Source organism: Mustela nivalis (assembly GCF_964662115.1).
Source record: "Mustela nivalis genome assembly, chromosome: 11".
Taxonomy (NCBI): domain Eukaryota; kingdom Metazoa; phylum Chordata; class Mammalia; order Carnivora; family Mustelidae; genus Mustela; species Mustela nivalis.
In genome coordinates this window covers 24779413-24801184 of record NC_139030.1, presented here as the reverse complement: position 1 = coordinate 24801184, position 21772 = coordinate 24779413, and positions in this window count along the sequence as shown.

Below are 21772 nucleotides of genomic sequence, written 5' to 3'. Positions count from 1 at the left end.
TCCCTTTGTCTCTTCAGATCTGACTACGGTTGGCCATAGTTGGCTTGTCCTGAATTGCGATTTCACTGCTGTCCCCAAAGAAACTCATTTTTTTACTTAAATAAAATTGCTTTTTGCTCTGCTTAAAGTTAACACATGTATCAATACCGTGAAGCCTCTGGCAGTTAGCACCACTCCACTGAATCGCAGAGAGCACTGCCAACAGCTGCCTAATTGCCAAATCCATTGTTGTAGCCTCCGTCCACCTCTTAATTGAATTCTGGCAATAAACTGCTGACCACTCCATTCATCTCCTACCACTCTCTGCTTGACTTGAGAAATGTCCCCTTGTCTCATTCCACAGAGCTGGCAGGCCCTCTCCGTTTTTTTCTCTGTCTTGACTTCTTAAATGTTCATATTTCCTAGGCCACTATCTTCAACCTTATCTCATACCTTGAAAAGGCTAGTCTGTCTCAAACTTGGCTCATTGGAGCATCTAGAATATGAGAATCGCTGCTGGGGTCATGGGGTGAGCCATGAGCAAGCAGTATAGCTCCCAGAGCTTTAGTCCAAACCTGCCCAGTGGCGATCGATCATCTGGTAAATACCCACTTTTTTTTTTTTTTTTTAAGACCTGGATGATGTCATAGTTTGCCTTTTCTGTGAAGGCTTTTCAGACCACCCCTCTCTCTCTAGGACTGCATTGTTGATTATTATGATGGAGTCGCCATTAGCTACTTACATTTAATTAATTAAAATTGAATTTAAAATTCAGTTTCTCATTTCAAGTGCACCAACCATATATCAAAGGATGAATAGCCGTGAATGGCTAGTGGCTACTACATTCAATAGTGTGGATACAGGGTATTTCCTCATTACTGCAGAAATCACTATTGAGCAGGGCTGCTCTGGTGTTTTTTTTTTTTTTTTTTTTTTTTTAATATTTTACTTATTTATTTGACAGTGAGAGATCACAAGTAGGCAGAGAGGCGAGCAGAGAGAGAGGAAGGGAAGCAGGCTACCTGCTGAGCAGAGAGCCCGATGTGGGGCTTGATCCCAGGACCCTGAGATCATGACCTGAACTGAAGGCAGCGGCTTAACCCACTGAGCCACCCAGGCGCCCCTGCTCTGGTGTTTGAATTTTGTTTTTTTTTTTAAGATTTTATTTGACCCAGGGAGATTGGGAATACAAGCAAGGGGATTGGGAGAGAAGGAAACATGATTTCCACTAAGCAGGGAGCCCTATGCAGGGCTTGATCCCAGGACCCTGTGATCATGACCTGAGCTGAAAGCAGACGCTTAACTGACTGAGCCGGCCTTGTTTGGGGCTTTTTCTGCCACCAGGACCTACTTCTATTATATTGCAGACAACACTTTATGCTCTTTTTATTCATGAACTCATCAAAATATGTGTATCCTCATTCTACTCCGTGCCAAGTACCATGGTGATTGTTGGAGATAGACAAAGAAGGCCTGTCCAAACATATCAAGGTATTTTTCTCAACTGGAACATGGCTTAAAGCAAGATAAATTCTTAATGAATTCACTTTAATAAGCATAGAACAGATAAGCATGTGTAAACATGAATTATGTTTTTCTACTATTAATCTAAAAATCGATCATTAAATTCATAGCTGTAAATTCAAAATGGAAATGGCCATTAGTGATTTGAAAGTTGTCTTATTCATTTTGTCAGTGAGGAATACACTTTTATGTATTAGGGACCAAAGTACTTGCCTCTAATGTTCAAAACTAGACCCACTAGTGATATTATATCTTCTTATAAAATAGTGTGAGTCCACTTAAGTAATGTAGTAACTGAGTTGCTACTGATGTTACACTGGAATTCCAGTTTGTTTGTTTTTTTAAGATTATTTATTTATTTATTTGACAGAGATCAAAGCAGGCAAAGAGGCAGGCAGAGAGAGAAGAGGAAGCAGGCTCCCTGCTGAGCAGAGAGCCTGATGTGGGGCTCCATCCCAGGACCCTGGGATCATGACCTGAGCCCAAGGCAGAGGCTTTAACCCCCTGAGCCACCCAGGCACCCCTGGAATTCCAAATTTTCAATATTAATTAGAAATCAAAGTTTGACCACATCCAGTAGGTTTCACTATTCTAAAACCAAATTAATCATGTGTCTCCATCATTCCTAATATAATCTCCCAACAGTCCCTTAATTATTTTAAATCATTGTGATGTCACAATTTAAAGCTCTTACCATAATTAGATCCCAAAAGCTTCTTTGACCTCACATAAAATATATACACATGCATATAAAATATGAAGAAATACTATATTTTGTCAAAAACTAAAATTTCTAGTTTATGTAATTTTTTAGAAAGAATTATACTGAGAGATTATGGTTTGCATAATCTTATAAATTAGTGCTCCTTAAAGTGTGGCCCCCACCGCAGCAGCAGCATCTAGAAACTTGTTTAAAATGCCAATTTTTGCCCATTCTTCCAGACTGACCAAATGGGAAACTCTGGGGTGAGGCCCAGCCAAATGCATTTTAGTAGTCTCTCCGAGTGATTCAGTGCATCCTGACGTTTGAAAAAGATTCCCTAAAAGAAGGCACAGCAAATAATCTGATTGAAATGTTATAAATAAAAAGGTAAAAACACACGGAAAACATAAGAATACAGAATAGTATAGCCCATATGCTAGATGTACCAGACTGGAAGTTGAAATATTAAATCAATTTCTTCATATTACTGATCAAATTGAGAGTACAGTTATATCAAGCAGATAGGGCATACACTCATAACTCAGGAGCCAAAACACAACTAATACCGTGAACATTTCACTCTATAGAGGAAATTCCACTGAAAGAAATACAGCTAAAGAAACACTGACATGTTTTCTAATTTAGTCCTAATCCAAAATAAATGTTATCGATTTTAATCCACAATTTTAGTGCTCTTTTAGTACCTTTAAAAAAATCCATTATTGATATTTCATAGAATTTTTATGAAATTTTAAGGGAATATATAAAGTATTTGAAATTTTGAACATTAAACAAATACATTATTTTCTTATTTATAAGAATAGTAACTACTTATTTGGCTGAATAATTTTCATTTGTCTTTCAGATCTATGCTTTAAGCTGCTTTGTCTTGTTCTCTGTCCTTGGAGGCTGACTTCCATGGCGATAAGGCTCTCCTACTTCTGGGGGTATTTCCAAAGGGACTCTTCAGCAAGAAAACAGAGAGGCAGAGGAGAGAATGCCAGAACGTCATTCCCTGCCCTCTTCTTATGCCCTCTAGGCCTGGTTGCTTCCTTCAGCCAAAGACTACAACTATTTTAACATGGTGCTGCCCACATGACTCACTTTTACAAGATTTGATAACCTGCTCCCCACCTAGATATGTACACAGTGCTACTTGCCCCCGAGAACTGCACTGTCATATGTTATTTTTTCCTAAATCCTGCTTATACTTTTGTAAATATTATTTTATTAAACTGTAGTCAAATTATGCAATTTAGGTGTGGTAACTAGTTTCTACGTAGAGTCTAGTTGGTATAGATAATCTTGATCGCAGCAGTAATGATTTACAGATAACTATTATGAGGGCAGAAAAATGGAAGTAATTGCATGAGATATTTTCTGTTGGGTGTTGTAAGTTATGGAGGAAGATTCAAAACACTCTCATGAAGTTTGATTGGAGAAGGGCTTAGCAGGTGGAGAAGGGCTTAGAAAGTGGTTGACTAGAGGGAAAATAGAGAATAATGTGAAGCTCTATTCAGAATTGATCAAAGAAGGTTTCATTCTATGCTTATTATGTGCCACGCATGGTGCAATTGTGGCCTTGTGAGCATACCATGATGAAGCTGGACATGGTCCCATCCCAAAGGACAGAGAAGTATAGAGGCGAGGTCCCGACAGAAGAACGTGTTCAAAATCTCAGGGTTGGTGAGATGAGAAAGAAAACCAGAGCCCATTCCAGTAATTAAATAAATTTGTTGTGCTCGATAAGTTTGATAGAGTACAAAGTCAGAAAACATGAAATATAATGCTGGCTTGCATCAATATTTACATTATCACTCACCATAGAAGGGTACAATATGAAAGTACACCCAGGGAGAAAGACTTTGATAAGCATGGGAAGCAAGGGATATTAGAATCTGTTTTCAACCATGCTACCTGCCTTTCATCTTCAAATTTTGAAAGTCAAATTTTAAGAAGTCCATAGCTCCAACAAATGGAAAGAGATAATGATCTAACTTAGAAAACCTCTTATTTTCTCTAATTTATTAAACATTTCTTTAGACTCTAGAATATTCTAGATACATTCAGGAAGCAGATTTGATTTCCTGAGTAATAAATTCAAAAGTTTAAGTAATACGCCACTTATTTGTATGTTTCATTTTAAAAAAGTATGGAATTACAAATTTTATATATTTGATACATATTGGTCACAAAAAAAAGATTTTTTTAAATTGAGTTCATACTTTAGACTAAGAAAATACAGGAAATATATATATATATATATATATATATATATATATATATATATTATTGCTATTTTTAAGACATCCGTAACTTTAATAACCATAAATTAAAAGTTCACCTTTTAAAAAATTTTGAAATTTAACACAGAATTAAGATCATGCCTCAAGAATAGAGAAAATGTGGGGCGCCTGGGTGGCTCAGTGGGTTAAGCCGCTGCCTTCGGCTCAGGTCATAATCTCGGGGTCCTGGGATCGAGTCCCACATCGGGCTCTCTGCTCAGCAGGAAGCCTGCTTTCTCCTCTCTCTCTCTCTCTGCCTACTTGTGATCTCTCTCTGTCAAATAAATAAATAAAATCTTAAAATAAAAAAAGAATAGAGAAAATGTATTTATACATTTATATGTATGCTCTATATTTATATAGAGTATCTAACTCTATGGCAGTTGGAAAAATCTAGTGAGTTTACACACACCTGGTGAAATGTTGGTGCAAGGTCCAACAGAACCTGTTTTATTTGGAGCTGAGGAAACCTCCAGAGAATAATACATCTATGACATAGCTGGGGTTACATGTGTGGTCTAAGCAGTCTCTAGGAAGACTATCTCTGCTTCTGATACTAGAAATTGAGGTCTGCTGGCTAGGCTATCAGGAAAGAATGATCACTAATAGATGAAACTCTCAGCAACATGGGCTGGAATCCCCACAAAGATGGGCTAAACCTCCTGGTTTTTTGTTTGTTTGTTTTCTTTTTAAAGATTTTATGTTTGTAGGTATGTCTGTATTTATTTATTTATTTATTTTACAGGTTGGGGAGGAGCAGAGGGAGAGAGAAAGAGAATTCCAAGCATACTCTGTGCTGAGCACAACCCTGAGATCACGACCGGAGCTGAAATCAAGAGTCTGATGCTTAACCAACTGAGCCACTCAGGTGACCCCCAAACACTTGTGTCCATTTTCTTGTCTCTGTCATCAGTGACTGGACATCTGCTGGATATCCAAGAGATGCTGGGGCCCTTTATCATGGAAGTAAGCAAATACCTCGCCCAGTAGTCAGAGAAACTGAAGAAAAAATTCAGAGAAGACAGAGCAACTAGCATTTTAGCGGCTAGCTCCCTCTGAAAAGCAGAGAATGCCTCCAGCAGCCTATTCTAACAGGAAGCATAGAAGGAACAGAATTTCGGGTAATGCAGTTCAGTCTGGCACGTTGACACATTATAAAACCATCACATGATCCCAGAGTTATGGGTAAAGTACCATGGATCTACTTCTCAGTTTTCAAGTTTTCATTTTCACTTGAAACTGATTTATATGTGTATATATAAGGTAGAAATCCTATATTTTTCCCATGAGAATATAGTTTTAACAACCTCCTTTATCATTTTTTTCCCTAAGTGAGCTACAATTACTATCATATACCAAGTTGTAATAATATTATAGTTGGTAACTTCGTATATGACAGTTATATATATATTCTTTATTTTCGTTCCTTTCTTCCTATTCTCTCCCTCTGTGTCAATGGCATAATAAATAATGTCTAAATTAGTTTGTATTTTAATAAATCTGGTTAAGATATAGTATTTAAGCATTTTCATGGCAATGAAAGTGCTTAAACTAAAGTAAAAGGTAAAGAAATTAATATTGAAAAATAAATATTGAACAAAATAAACATAATGTTGAAAGGGCAAAAGCAAAGAGAAGTGTATATATTGTGAGGACATTTATATGACATTTACACCCTACAAAATTGAATGATGCTTAATGATATATATGAAAATATAACTGAATGCATTTATTTATTTACCCATTTATTCTATCTCTCATCTATCTAGCTGTCATCCATTTTGTTTTGAAAGAGAGCACACAAGCCATCTGGGGGATGGAGAGCAAAGGGAGAGGAGGACAGAGAATCTATTGCAGGCTCCATGCCCAGCGTGGAGCAAACTCCAGGCTTGATCTCACTGTCCTGAGATCATGACCTGAGCTGAATTCGTGTGGCTTAATTGACTGAGCCATCCAGGCACCTCTAATTAATGCATTTAGATGATATGGTGAAATAATGGAACATTATAGGAGTAGGTTACACAGGGATCTTCAAATGTATTAGTATTTTTTTTTTAACCTGCCGGGTGATAGGTATACAGAGATTATAATGTCTTTTCTATTTTGGGAGGTTTTTGACCATATTAAAATAATATGTTACTAGTCTCAAAATGGCACTCAAAATAGGTCCTTTGGAGTGGTCCCTAGCAATGTTCTGTACAAAGGGTTTTGCTCTGGAGGAGCTTTGGGAGAGACAGAGCCGCCACTCAGGACATCAATGTAAAGCTGCACATCATTAATGAGTCACAACAGCCCTGCGGCTTAGCTCTATGACCCTGGGGAACAAGCAAAAGTTTTGGAGTACGTGTAAGACTTTCCCAGAAATTCTCCTGAATACTTGTAATGTTCATATGGGGATTTTCAGAAGACTAGACATTCTCTGTGAGTAAGTAGGTTTACAACATAGGATAACTCAGGTTACATAAAATTTCTTTCAGATCTATTCTCAGATGCTTCATAGTAGCCATGAAGAAACATGATACTAAAATTTTAAGTTTTGTTTAGTTTTAAATGACAACAAAATGCTGATTGATAACATGTTAACTGATGGAACAGTAAATACTTCTTTGGTATTGAATTTTCTAGGTTATTTTAATTCTGTTAATATAATTAATGATACCCAAGATTTCCACTTACTTTGAAATAGTCTGCCTTGGTGAAGATACAAAAAATAAATGTAATGAGACATTGACATTCAAATAGAATATACTTATCATCTAGTCTGCATACAAAATAGCAATCAGTCATTCAGTATAGAAAAAGGAATATGGTGTTTATAAAAAGAATCCGTGGACAGTATGTTAAAAGTAGAAACATAAAAGAATTTAAGGTCCTCTCATTTGAACATCAAAGGATTACCCCTAAGGTTTACAGGACAGAATGCAGGCAATGTCTTCATCCTTTTTATCTTCAAATATCGTAGTTGCTTTCAGAACCCTTTTGAAGGACTGACAGTTTTACTCAGGTGCAATGAGTAAAGGTTCGCACTAGCGATAAAATAACTTTTGAGTTCCCATCACAAAGCAAAACCTTTTCTACCCCAAGTTGCTTATTAAAGATGAAAATGCATGGTCAATACTATACTTAATAGGAGATACTAGGGAGAATTTGAGAACGTTTTATTAATCTGGGACAAATATAAGTGTGTGTCTTTTTTTTTTTTTTTCCTAAAGTCAAATGAATAAGAGCATTTACTTAAGATTATCTCCTATCACATTTTATTTTGGTGACTTTTGGAGTTTAATAATATTCTCCTTCATTTCCTCAAAAGTCCTAATTTTATGGAAACCACACATGCATACACACACGTGTACACAGATTAATACACATTTTCTTGAGGAGAAAACTTTTGCATAGATTTTACACAGAGATCTATGCAAGAGATCTACACAGAGATGCTTCTCTTGGTACTAGAAATAGATTGCTGTCATTTATTAAATACTGTTATGGAAAAAAGTGAAATTCTTTCCAGTTCTACATTATATGTTTTTATATGGTATGTACATTTTCTCTAAATTTTGTTACTATGAGCAAGTTTTCTATAAAAACTTGTGTTATCCTGAGTTGGCAGACAAAACAAATGTCTCTTCTTAAGCTCTACCTGAGAAGCTAGGAGATATTAAATGAGGTTGTCAAACACTATCTAAAAATCCAATAAGTTAACTGAAGGAAGTCGTGTATGTGTGTGTGTGTGTGTGTGTAGGTGGGGCACAGGTAATATAAACTTGACTGGATGAAAATGTATCTCTCCAGAAGTATTGTCGAATATGTGTACTGTACAAACCTGGAACTTCGTCTGTTATTTTAGTTTAAAAAAACTATTTTCAAAATGAGGAAATATACTTAGCTACAAAAAAAAAAATCACTCCAGGCCTTTGAGAGATCATGATTTATGTATCCTCTCTTTATTTCTCCCCTTCTCACCTGCCCATGGCATCCATGGAATATTCTAGAAAGCTGTGACACTGTAGCAATTTTACTTTTCAAAAAAAAAGTTACCAAAAAAAAAATCTCAAAATGTTGCTGTCACAGTTTAATAGCTGCCTCTGAGATTAATGGACAGTTAGTTTTCAGAGACCATCAGAGACTGGAAAACTATTCCTTCTCTAAAGAAGAAACTATACAGAGCGACCGTGAAATGTTTTGACAATTTCATGCCATGTTCCCAATCATGAAGAGGTAAGCTTGAGGGTACAATCCTATTTTGCATTTCTCCTTTGTATCCAATTTCCTGCTTGTTATTCACCTAACGAACATATATTAAGGATTAGAGGTGAATGACTCATGGGAGAGAACATGTTAAGGAAAGAGCACACATTTGGAAGGAGATGACCCTAAGTTTATAGAACTGCTGCTCATCTACCGCAGCATGGCCATACAGAACCTCAGTTTTCTCGTTTGAATAATGGGAATGATATACATCTCAAGGGTGGTATGGTTGTGCTGTCTGGTATCGGGTTGCAATTAAAAAAAAAAAAAAAGAACGAGAGAAAGAGAAGTTGGAGTCAAATGGGGAATGTGTTCTGCTGAAGAGTTTGGGTTTTGCTCTTTAGACAATGGCAGGTGGCTGAAGAAAAGACACTAGCATCCATATCTACTTTGAAATGCGTGGCAGGTTGGCAGGTGAGGAAGTAAATCAACATACTCTCAAAGCACCACATGAAGCATTACAAAACAAGCATCTGCTTATAAATTAGATTACCCAATATTGTTTTAAGAATCTTTGCCACTGCTCCACTTCATTATGGGAACGGTTTTCAAGCTTATTTTTTCCCACACAGAACCCTCTCTTTAGATGAAATCGTAGCCAGGAGCATAAACAAATAAAACAGATAAAAGCAGAGAGATTCTGTTGAAGATGAGTGAATCAAAGGGCTCTTCACCAGCAAAGTACTAAATATTCTCTTCATCCTACAAATTTACATAGTACTCATTGTCTACATCTCTCACCTCGTGCCAAATTACACACTCCCTTGAATTCTATTTTTATGTGACTCTATAGTATTCCTTTGCGAAATCGTGAGCTCTCTGTAACAGGGATCACAACTCCTAAGGCATTATACCCTCTTTGACACATCCAGTAATGTCTTTCACATAGTAGGTATTTCCTACCATCTGTGTAATTCTTTTTTTTTTTTTTTTTGAGATTATATTTATTTGAGAGAGAGAGAGAGCATGAGCAGGGGCAGGGGTAGAGGGAGAAGGAGACTCCCTGCTAAGCAGGGAGCCTGATGTGGGACTCGAACCTGGGACTCCAGGATCATGACCTGAGCTAAAGGCAGTTGCTTAACCAACTGAGCCACACAGGCGCACCTATCTATGTTTCTGAGTTAATTTAACGTGATGGTAAATGTGTAGGTTTACAAATGAAAATTCATTTTCATTTTTCTCTACATTTTGAAGATGCAATTCCTTAGGTTTCTTAGATCTACACAGTTTAAAAAAAAAGTGATATGTGTCAAAAACATGTATCAGAAAAGTGACATGTGTATACATTTATCAAATTAATTTCTCAGGGGGCGCCTGGGTGGCTCAGTGGGTTAAGCCGCTGCCTTCCGCTCAGGTCATGATCTCAGGGTCCTGGGATTGAGTCCCGCATCAGGCTCTCTGCTCAGCAGGGAGCCTGCTTCCCTCTTTCTCTCTGCCTGCCTCTCTGTCTACTTGTGATCTCTCTCTGTCAAATAAATAAATAAAATCTTTAAAAAAATTAATTTTTCAGGAAATGAACAGATAACATCATTCTTGATAATGCTTTATATAAAATGTGGGTACGTAAAATATATGATAGTTGTTCCTTTTGGATTGTGGCTCAGATAAAATTGTTTTTACTTACTGAACTGGCTTAGTTTTCACTAGAGGTAAAGCTGACTTACTGTCAAATCCAACCAATTTGCAGTTCTCTCAAGGGGCTGGTACAACTGGCTTAGCACAAATAATCAGGGATTGAGCTGAGAGGGTGGCAATGAGGATAAAAAGGAAGAGGAAACTGCAAGAGTTGTTTCTTCCTTGTTCTTCGCTCTTTATTGAGCTAAGCTGGTACTACATACACACAAAAAAGTAGACGCACATATTCAGATGGGAAATTTCCTGCAATTGTCACAAGCCTTTCTATGCATTCAATTTTGTTAAACATTATTTTAACACTGTCAGCAAAAATATATATATGTGTGTGTGTATGTGTGTGTGTGTGTGTGTGTGTGTGTGTGTGTATATATATATATATATATATATATATATATATAGTGCTTGTTTGAATTAAAATAGAGCTCACTGATAATGAATAACAGAAATATAGTAAGTCCATTCTGAATTTTAAACAATATCCCACAGAGGAACACACCCACGCACATACACTCCTAGCTTGCCTATACGAAGGTGGAGGAATAATCAAATATATGTCACCTGTATTTCATTTATCTTACATGCTCTTCATAAGTAGAATTTTACAAAGCTTTCCAAATAATTGGATGATATAAGTTGGCATACTTTTTAAAGTATCTTTTTAAAAGGTTCACTGGAAAAGTGATAGCAATTAAAATTATTCTATCACATTTCATACTTTGTTTACACAGGTAGCATCTTACCTGTATTCTATTCCACTGAGAAATGCTCATTGTAATCTCTTGAGCCATAACTATTTCTCAACTGTTTTCAGTATTTATAGCAGCATTCAGTCATCTCTGTAGTTACATTGTTAGCACATGTCTTGTCTTCGGGAAGGGATGACGGTGACACCTATGGCCCCTTTCAATGAGCTAGAAACCATAAACATGATGTGTATATCTTGAATTTAAAATATGTTTATTTCTTAGGGCACCTGGATGGCTCAGTTGGTTAGGCATCTGACTCTTGACTCTGAGGTCAAGACTCGGGGTAGTGGAATGGAGTCGTGAGTTGGGCTCCGCACTCAGTGGGGAGTCTATTTGAGATTCTTTCTCTCCCTTTCCTTCTGCCTACCTCCAAATAAATAATAAATTTTAAAAATAAATAAATTAATTAAATGTGTTTAAAAATATTTTAAATATTCCCGACTTCTAGTTTTGTTTTTTTTTTTTTAAGATTTTGTTTATTTATTTGACAGGCAGAGATCACAAGTAAGTAGAGAGGCAGGCAGAGAGAGAGACGGAAGCAGGCTCCCCACTGAGCAGAGAGGCCAATGCGGGGGGCTTGATCCCAGGACCCTGGCATCATGACCTGAACAAAAGGCAGACGTTTAAGGGTCTGAGTAACCCAGGCGCCCCTAGAACTTACTTTATATTAGGCCTTAGAGAATATGTGGTAATAAATCCTATAAAGTCCTTATTCTCCTAGAGCTCACATTTTAATAAAGAAGGTAGACCAAAAAAAAAAAAAAAAAAGGGTAAATGCATAATAATGTGAGTCTTGCCAAGTGTATAAAGAAAAAAGCAGCAGGGCCAGTTGCTACAGAGTGATAGTTGAAAAAGTGGGGCAGGGAAGAACAGAGAACTGTATTAAGAGGGGGGGGGCTTGGTGATATTTGAGTAAAGATTTGTTTCAAAGAATGATATAAACCATATGAATGGAGAAAGAGCCTTCCAGGCTAAGAAACACATGTGCAAAGTCCAAAGTGAGGGTGTTCTCGGTATGTTGAGAAGCCAGGCTTCAACCTAAAGCTCTGTGAGTCTAGAGTTTGATAATGCAGAGATACTGACTCTAAGAAAGGTATCAAGATACATTCAAGAAGTGAAAAAGTTACATGTACGCAATAAGGATTATGCCATTGGTGTTGTAATAAGTAATTTGATGTCACAATCTATACCTATGTTTATATGGCAATGCACGCAAATGTTTCTGGATAGGCAGGCCAGATTATGTTATCGTGCTTGAAATTCTTGACATCACTAGCTTGACCTCCCAGCGCTCTGCTATTGAACAGCCCAGATACTGCTCGCTCACTGCTCTTGGGCTGTGCCAGGTGATGGCTCAGAGCTCATGTGTACTTCTTTTCATTTTGTGACTGATCTCCTTCTGCTGTTCTCAGAAATGTCACTCATCTTGGGCATTTGACAAATGCCTTCTAATGCTCTGGACAACCTGTTCATAATTTTCTAGCATTGGAAGAAAAATGTCTTTTATCACTTTATGATCCATTCTTTTTATTAGGGTCACTACATCAGAGTTAAGTTGGGGACCAAAGGCAGGCTGCCCCAAGATGGGCCTCTTTGGCATGAAGATTATTTTGAGTTAAAAACCAATCAAAACCTGGCAGAGTCAGGAAAAGCTCTTTACCTCCTCCTTAAATTAAAAAAAAAAAAAAAAAAAATCAGGTAGAGGACCTGCACCAAGAAGAGAGCTATCACCATAGATACCTACATTATGGTATAAACTATGTATGGTAGACAGGTTGGGACCTAACAAGACCTGTTTGATCCAAGTCCTCCGTGTCCCATTGTTTCTGAGTGGCCTAGCAAACATTTCTTTACCATTTACACTTTCTTATCTTCGTGTGAATTGCATTTCCTTTGAAGTCCCCTACCTTTCTCCTCAGTTCAGAATGACATATATATACCTTGTTCTGCCTCAGTAACTTTGGAATTTCCATGTTTGTGTGGAGTCCCCATAGGTTAACTTTGAGTCTCTCCTGTTAACCTGTTTTATGTCAATTTGATTCTTTGCCTGGTTAAAACGACCTTGAAGGGGACAGGACATTTTTGCTCCCTAATACTTACTAAGATCCCAAAGCTTAAGTAAAACTTTGCTTGTTTGTTTGTTTGTTTGTTTTATAGTTTTTTTTTTTTTTTTTTGCCCATGATGTGAACATGATGCCAAATAGGCTGAGTCGGGGATGTATTCAAATGATACCCTCATAATATCCTTCTGCCTGGTGCTGAATCCTGATGTCCAGACTCATTTCCCTTACTCATAGTGGATTGTGCCAGATGGACCCTGTAGTCTTTCTGCCACTTAGTTGCTGCTACCCTTTCCCAAGTTCACCACACTTGTTTATGTATGTCTGAACTCTGAAAGTTCACACTCCCCCCCCCAAGCAGGCTTATAAATACTACAAAAATCAGAGAATACATATATATTGTGATGGTGACTGAGGTATGTTGGCTCCCTTTATAGTCAGCACTCTGATAAAATTATATCCCTTTTGCATCACCAGTTGCATTTCCCTAGCACTGAGCAAAAATTCTATACCATCCTATCACATAGGTTGAGAAATAGGAATAGGCTTTTTTGCAGAACTTGGCAACCAAGGTTCATTAAGAATAGAAGGCACAGGTCCTATGGTCTTTAGCCTCCCACAGACTGGTGTCATGCCAGGACTCCCTACAGCTTGGGTTGTATTTCAGGAAAGGCTGTCAGCCCACTGTTCTCCTTCCTTATTTGGTAATTGACAAACAATCAAACTACTGGCATAATGGACAGATGGGGTAAAGGTACCAATGCTTCTTGAGAATTGTCTGGTAAGGATCAATTCGGGTCCTCCTCCTACTTGGAGAAAGAAGCCATTGGTCCTGGGAGAAACACAATTATGATGTACCCAGATTTGAAGAAATGAGGTGTCAGTGGGAAGATCAAGGTTCTCCAAAATAGCTTACCGTTGGACAACCCAGCGTGAGCTCCCAGGGTGATTTTCAGATAAATCTGTTTGTTGTGCCAGCATATTGGAGTGTCTTTGCTAGTCCAGTTGTCTTTCCTGCTATAAATAGTCCAAAAGATTGAATGAAATAATATCAGGCAGACAAGTAGGTCAGAATAATTTTGTTCAGTAGAAGTTTTTAAACTTTGAGAAATTCTGGGGTCCCATTAAGAATCTGATAAAAAGCTTCAGTTATCCCTGAGATTTGCATTTAGGCAAATATACCAAGTCTACCACATCGCAAAATTTCAGGGGGAAATTTATATGATAGTTTACATATAAACTCAACTATGTATAAACCACATCATAAATCACAAAATGAACAAATTTATTTATTTCAAAGCAGAATCCCATGTTATGTTAGGAACTCTTATTTAATGTATTCCTAACAGAACTCATAGTATTCGCCCATATTACATTAAAACTTATTATAAAGGAAGAGCAAACACCTCACAAGTGCTCATGTGAAGTGGGATGTAAGTGTTTCGGGCTTGAAAGGTTCTTGTCTCGTGGATTCAAAGGATGAATCTGGTGAACACAAAAGGGTGAAGTGACAATTTATTAAGTGAAAGTGAGAACAGAAAGAAAGCTCTCTAGAGTAGGAGGGATCCCAAATGGGTTGACAAATGATGTAGTTTTGCAATACTGGTGAGGCCCAGAGCTGATAGCCCAAAAAAGAATTTTTGAGATTTCTTTGGTGCAAAAAGATGGTTTTTATTTAAGCACAGATAAGAATCTGTGGACAGAAAGGTCATGCACCGGGATCCGGAGGAGTGGCCCATTATATACTTTCAAGTTGACAGGGGTTAGGGATAGTGTTGTTTCTAAGGAATTTTGGAAGAAAGGTTTCCAGGACCTTGAGGGGGCTAGCTATTATTAGGAAAAGTTTATTTATTACTGTCTAATAAAACCTGAGTCATGAGACTCTTTAGATGTGCATCAGTGGGTCATGTGTTTGGAGGGCGATTGCCAACATGTATTTTGGGAGGTAGAGATAAAGAAGTTTCCAAAGGATGTTTTATACATTAAAGTAGACTTACAGGATCCTGGGGGTGGGGCTGAGATTGCCTTTAGCCCTAGCAAAGTGTCAACATCCAGGCAGTTGAGTCCCTAGAGGAATGTGACTCTGCCCGTTTCAAAGGACTTGTTCATGGGCTCTAAAGTAGTAAGGAAATTTAATAACTTTTCTTTTGCCTTGGTTGCCCATATCATAAGTTTAAAGTTATTCTTGGTAAAGATTAATTGCAGTTACTGTCACCCCAAGACAGTCCATTTTGGTATGAAGATTATTCTGAGCTGAAGGCAATCAAGGCCCTTCAGGCTGAGGAGATTCTTTTGCCCCTCCATTAACTACACAGAAAAATCTGAATTGGGGATCTTTCTATGAGCAGAGATTTTTATCTCAGTGACCCATCTGTATCGCAAGACAAACATCTAATTGCCAAATATCTGCTCTTTTTCTTATTGTCCTGTGAATAACATTCTTTTCCCCTGAAGTCCCTGACTCCTATTCCCTTCTCCTTAGTTCAGGATGACATATATACCTCTTTTGCATGGCCATCTTTGGAATTTCCATGTCTGTGTGGAGTCCCTGTATGTACACTATTAAATTTAATTCTCCTCTGTTTGTCTCATGTCAATTTGATTCCTAGTCCAGCCAGGAGGACCTTGGAGGGGACAGGAATTCTTGCTCCCTGACATGTAAATAGATGGCATGAATTCAAATTCTATAAATCTATAAAAGAAAAACTGCCTAAGACTTTGAAATGGGCAAAATTGATTACTGTTATCTTGTCCAGAACATTTAGATTATTTTAGCTTTTCATAGTCTTCTATGTATTTTGCAATTCTGTCCGTTGTGGAAAACGAATAGCAATGTAAATAATTATAATTATTAAAATACTAATGTAAATAGTTATGTACACTACTAAAATAATAATGTAAATAATGTAAATTATTATTAGAAATGCAAATGAACTTTGTCTGGTGGAAATGTAATTGATCTTTACCCTATGGATACGGGCCAAATTTGCATGTATTTCTACCTTCACTTTAGTATTTTTATTTGTCTTTGCTAGCATGTTTTTCAAATTCTCCTTTAATTGGTTTTGATACTTTGCCAGTTCCCTCATTAATTATTGTGCTAAATAAGATCTGTGACATGTATTCATTTTATATTTCTGTCGTAATTTTACCTTTAAAAAATTATCCTGTACATATTCTAAATACTCATCAGAAATAAGGATGAAAAAAATTACATTATTTCATAGACATATTGATGAGGGAGCAGGAGGCTGGCTGAGGACAGAGCAAAAACTGGCGCCTTGTACTCCCTCTCCACCTGCTCCCCTCTGTAATATGTGTAGCATTCCTCAGGCACCCCTGACTGTCATAAAACGATAAATAGTTAACTTGCAGAGATCATAATCCTGCAAGACAGGAATCTCCCTTGCTCTGCAAATGTCCTAGAGATCTACAAACAGGGAGGTTACCTTATCAATAGCACAAATTTCCAGAGGCAAATAACTCTCAGTTTCTGAAGCCCTAATGTCTCCCTCCACACCATAAAGTGGAGGAGGCTGAGGTAGAAGGGAATGTAAATGATGCAGGATCATAACACCTCACCAAGAATCTCCCTTCCCTTCACACCCCCCCCAACAGCAAGGTATATAACCTGCCATCCCTCACAACCCAGGGCAGCAGCTCTTCCTGCCCACGGGTCCTGTTCCCGTGCTTTAATAAACCACCATTTTGCACCAAAGATGTCTCAAGAATTTTTTCTTGGTCATCGGCTCCGGACCTCAGCCCACCGACCTCTCCTAGGTTCTAGAACTTCATCAATATGATGTTAAATTTTTGTGTACAAAAATTTTGTGTATAATTTTATAGCTTCTATTTAGCGTCATGGACAAGGGAGATAGAAAAGAAGATTAACAGTTTTAACTATTTATTATTTTTTTAAATTTAAAATGTGAAAGATTCCCTCTCTAAAATGATATGATTTACCAAAACTACAATCCTGAAGTTTTCTACATTTAACCAATTAAAATATTTTTTGCCATTACATGTTTTGTTTCTGTGTAAGAGAATTTAATAACACATTTGCATTTCTTCCAAATTCAATGAGACGAGATTATTCTGGGCACACTTGGCTTCGAATATCACCAGGTGGTATTATAGACTGAAAAATGTAGAAGTAAAAATTATATTTACAATAAATGTTTTTGTTGAATGAAATATACACTTATTACAAGATAGTTTTTATTTGTATTTTCATTGTTTTCATCACAATCTCATTAGTATTGGTTAGATATTGTTCAATCTGATCATTTGGCTAAAAATCAAATGAGGCAACAGTTCTATTGTCTGATTTCTGTGGAGCAAGTGCATCTTCAGGGAAATGAATTATGACAAAGTACAAATTCATTTCTGTTCTTTCAAAAAAACAAGCTTCAATTAAATGTTAACACCCCAGGTGTTTTACATCTCTTCAATGAAAACATTATCACTTCAGCTTTTGAGACAGAGGTATGTCAAAAATCCAGATGCTTCATACTTTTTTTTTGGAATTCAATAAGGAAAGTTAAGGAAACTATCTGCATGTGAATTACTTTCTACAATGGAAGGCATCCTGACACTGATTAATTGCTAAGCAAAACCCATAGTCACTGGAATGGCAGTTATATGCAAATATTGGAGGCCAACTGAAGAAGGCCTGGAATGACATTCTCCCTCAAGAAATTTAATTTTCAAGAAATAAATGCACTGAGATAGTAAGGCTTAGAGGAAAACAAACCACTTTAGCTTAAAGGTATAATTTTATTTCCTTCTTTTTCAAATCATTTCTCACTTCATATGTCCATGAAAATGATTTAAACTTTTTTTTTCCCCCAATACAAAACATATTTATTGATCCACAGAACTTCTCCAGAATAGACTTTAGGAATAGTTAATATCTATTATTTTATTTTGGATTATGGGAACCAAGTGTAAACAAGTGTGCTAAAGAGATAAATGAGAGATTTTGGAAGCTAAAATATTAATGTCCCTGTCATTATAATTTCTTTTGAAGGAAATGGGACTGATCCCAATCTACTACAAATATAATACTAGCAAATGATAGAATGTTTGCAAGGGGAGAATTTTAGATGGCAGTAAGAATAACCCACTCCAAAATGATGCTACTCTGGCACAAGAGTTATTTTGAGGTGAGGGCAATTGAGAAATAGTACACATAGGAAGATTCTTTGTTCTACCCACTTCTGCCTAAAAGTAGGGCCTACATTTCCTTTTGGGAATGTGACATAATTTTCCATTTGTGAGGATGTTACCCCTCCATAACAATAAGACTATAGGTGACCTTGAGTTGAGTCTTCATTACAAACCTTATTAAGAAACCCTTATTAACCAAGTATTTCCTAGTTAGCCTACCACAATTTATAATCCTTTTGTTAAAACGGTATACATGTTGTCTAGTCTAACCACTTCTGGTTTTTCATTTCTTTTCTGTGAATTCCCTCTATACATAAAAAATATTAACATCAAATACAATTTGTATATATTTTCTTCTGTTAACCTGTCTTTCTCAAATTAATCCATATACCATTGATTAAAAAAAAATCACAAGAGAATAGAGGAAAACCTTTTCCTTCCCTACATTTCCATGCAACTCAACATTTATTTGATAATTATTTTCTATTATATTTTTTATCAGCTCTATGCAAGAAAAATCTGAATGTGTTTGGTTCATTTTGAGGATTATGTAACTGCCTAGGCTAATTTGGCCTGACTGAAATATAATACATGGAACATCAGGATTGATTATGGCAAATTCATGAGTTGGATCATGACAAGTCTTAGACCACAATGTTTGATCTTAAGCAAATTTCCAGAAGTTCCCAGCTGGAGCTCAATCACTCATTTGCTCAACAAATGTTTACTTACTTATTTGTGTATTAATGTATATGTATCAAACACAGTGTATGTTCCTCTTACTCTTTAAGGTGCTAAGAGTAAAACAAAATATCACAGTCAAATTCTCTGTCCTTAAGGAGCTTACAATAAATCAAGAGAACCATAAACATTTATAGAAAGTTGATAGTATTGTTTATAACAGGACGTGCTAAGGGAATATATAAGAACGTGACATTTATGTTAACATCCTGGAAATAGAGATGTCAAGGAAAACTTCCAGTAAATTACAACGTATTTATGATTTGTCTTCTTATTTGTACCCAACGCTTATTATTATTATGTGGTATTAATACAAAATTTTATCTATCTATCTATCTATCTCCGATCAGACCCTGGAGAAAAAAGTCTGCCTTATCTTTGACCCAATAGCTTGATTCATGGGAATGCCAGCACTATCACAATCCTAACTGCAATTCTACTTAAAGGGATGAAGAAGGAAAGTTGTAGAATGTGATGTCTACAGGAACATTGTATCTTCCGTGATCATGACCTGCCAGGCCCACTCATCATTGGAATGATGTTCTGATGGAGTTCAGAATACACTATCCCAAAATATGGCACCAGGGCATATAAATATTTTAAGCTGAAGATATTTTAGAAAATAGCAGAAACAGAAAGTTCATTCTGACCATCTCTCCTCTTCCTAATTTCCTGAGATAGGTTATAAAGCTGTCATGTGAGAGGTACCTTCCTAATACCCAGAGGAAAAGAGTATCCTTGTCTGTGAAGATAAAAAGGCACCAAGAAGAATCTGAACAAGTCTTGTTGAGTTACCCAGTCTACTCCACTTACCTCACATTGTCTTACCTATCACATCGCCCACTCTTCATCACATGTGACATAAAAATACTCAGGTCTTATGAAGGTTCTTGTGTCATATAAAACTGTACTAAGTGTATATTCTTTTCTCTTGTGAATCTGTCTTTGTCTGTTTAATCTTCAGACTTAGCCGGGAATCCTAAAGTGTTGAGGAAAATTTTACCTTTCCTACAATCTAATTGCTCCTAAAATAGCCATGTTTGTGTATGTTGTTCAGAAAGACCATGAACTGAAATGTTTTCCACTTGGAATAGTTCTTTCATTATTCCAAGGAATTTAAAGGCTTTCCTGTAAACTATTTATAATTGTCCTATTTCAGGGGCACCTGGGTGGCTCAGTCCGTTAAGTTTCTGCCTTCTTTTCAGGTCGTGATCTTAGGGTTGTGGGATCCAGCCCTGCATCTGGCTCCTTGCTGGGAGACGTAAAACGTACGGTGAGTACTTTGAGAATTTGTTTTTGTTTTTGTTTTAACCAGGGGTTGATTTTGACTTAAATATTTCATTGTCAAAAATCCAAACTTTCATAAAAAATGTGCTACTTTCCCTAAAACACCTCTTACATGCTGAACTGAATCCTTATTATGAGTAAATCTGATAATGAACAAAAACATTAGCCCATTTGATTTTGGTTCTTCAAGTATGTGCAACTAATTGAGGACTTTACTGTATTTCAGAATTCCTATTTTATTATGTGCAAATGTAAGAATGTAAAAACCACAGATACTAATAAGAAAAAGTATCATTCTCAAGATAAAACTGAAACAAAGTAGAATATAAAGCAGGATACCTGGAAGTATTTCACTGAAATTGTAACTTTGGCAGGTTTTATTAGAGATTTATGATATTTCTGGATCTCATGGAATAGAAACCTCTTTATTCCATGTAAGTCTGTTTTTCACCCTACTGACATTCAGAATGCATACATATTTTCAAGAAGGCATTATACACAAAGGTAGGAACTGTCTTTATTATGAATAACACTACAGTGAACATCTTTATATATAAATTGTGGACTGCATCTCTGATTATTTCTACATGTCTAGTGTCATACTGTCTGCACTGTGGATAACATTGCTGTGAATATTTTCATACATAACTGTTTGACAGCACCTATCTTTATGGTAAATTACTTTGAGTGAGATTACTGGATGAAATTGAATAAATGACATGAAAGTTTGGGTTATTTATACATATTATAGCCAGTTCCACTGGCAACAGCAGATGAGAATGGATGTTGGCAATCTTAAAGGGACTTTCATACCTTAAAATCATTTTACAATTGATAGGCAAATAAAATGTCTTTTTGTATTTGCCTTTATTTTAATCAAGCTTGACCACTATTTTATATATTGATGGGCTGTTTGTATACATTTTCATAATTTTTCTGTTGTAGCATTTATTCTATTTTTATTAATTTGTGTTTGTTACAAAATATGAAACTTCCATATTTATTACCAACATTTAATACAATTATTTTTTTCTTTAACAATTGTATAAAATTAAACCTATACTAATAGGACTTTCTCTTTTGAATTTCTATGTACCTAGCATTTTCCTTAAACAGCTCCAGATTTCTTCTGCTTTGGATCAGCTAGAGGTTAAAATTATTAAAAAGTGGCTTCAAAAGAGAGAGTTGTTCAAATTTCATTACCTATACTTAGATTTTTTTTATTTTTCAATGAGATAGACAGCAATACTTTGCAGCAAGAAAGGCAGGATTGTCAAGAGAGAATTTTAGGGAATTCTTTATCTTATTATATTTGACCCTGGATCATAAGGATCTACATAAGAGGCATGGTGTCTGCAAACAAACAAACAAACAAAAGATAAAGAAGAAGCCTGC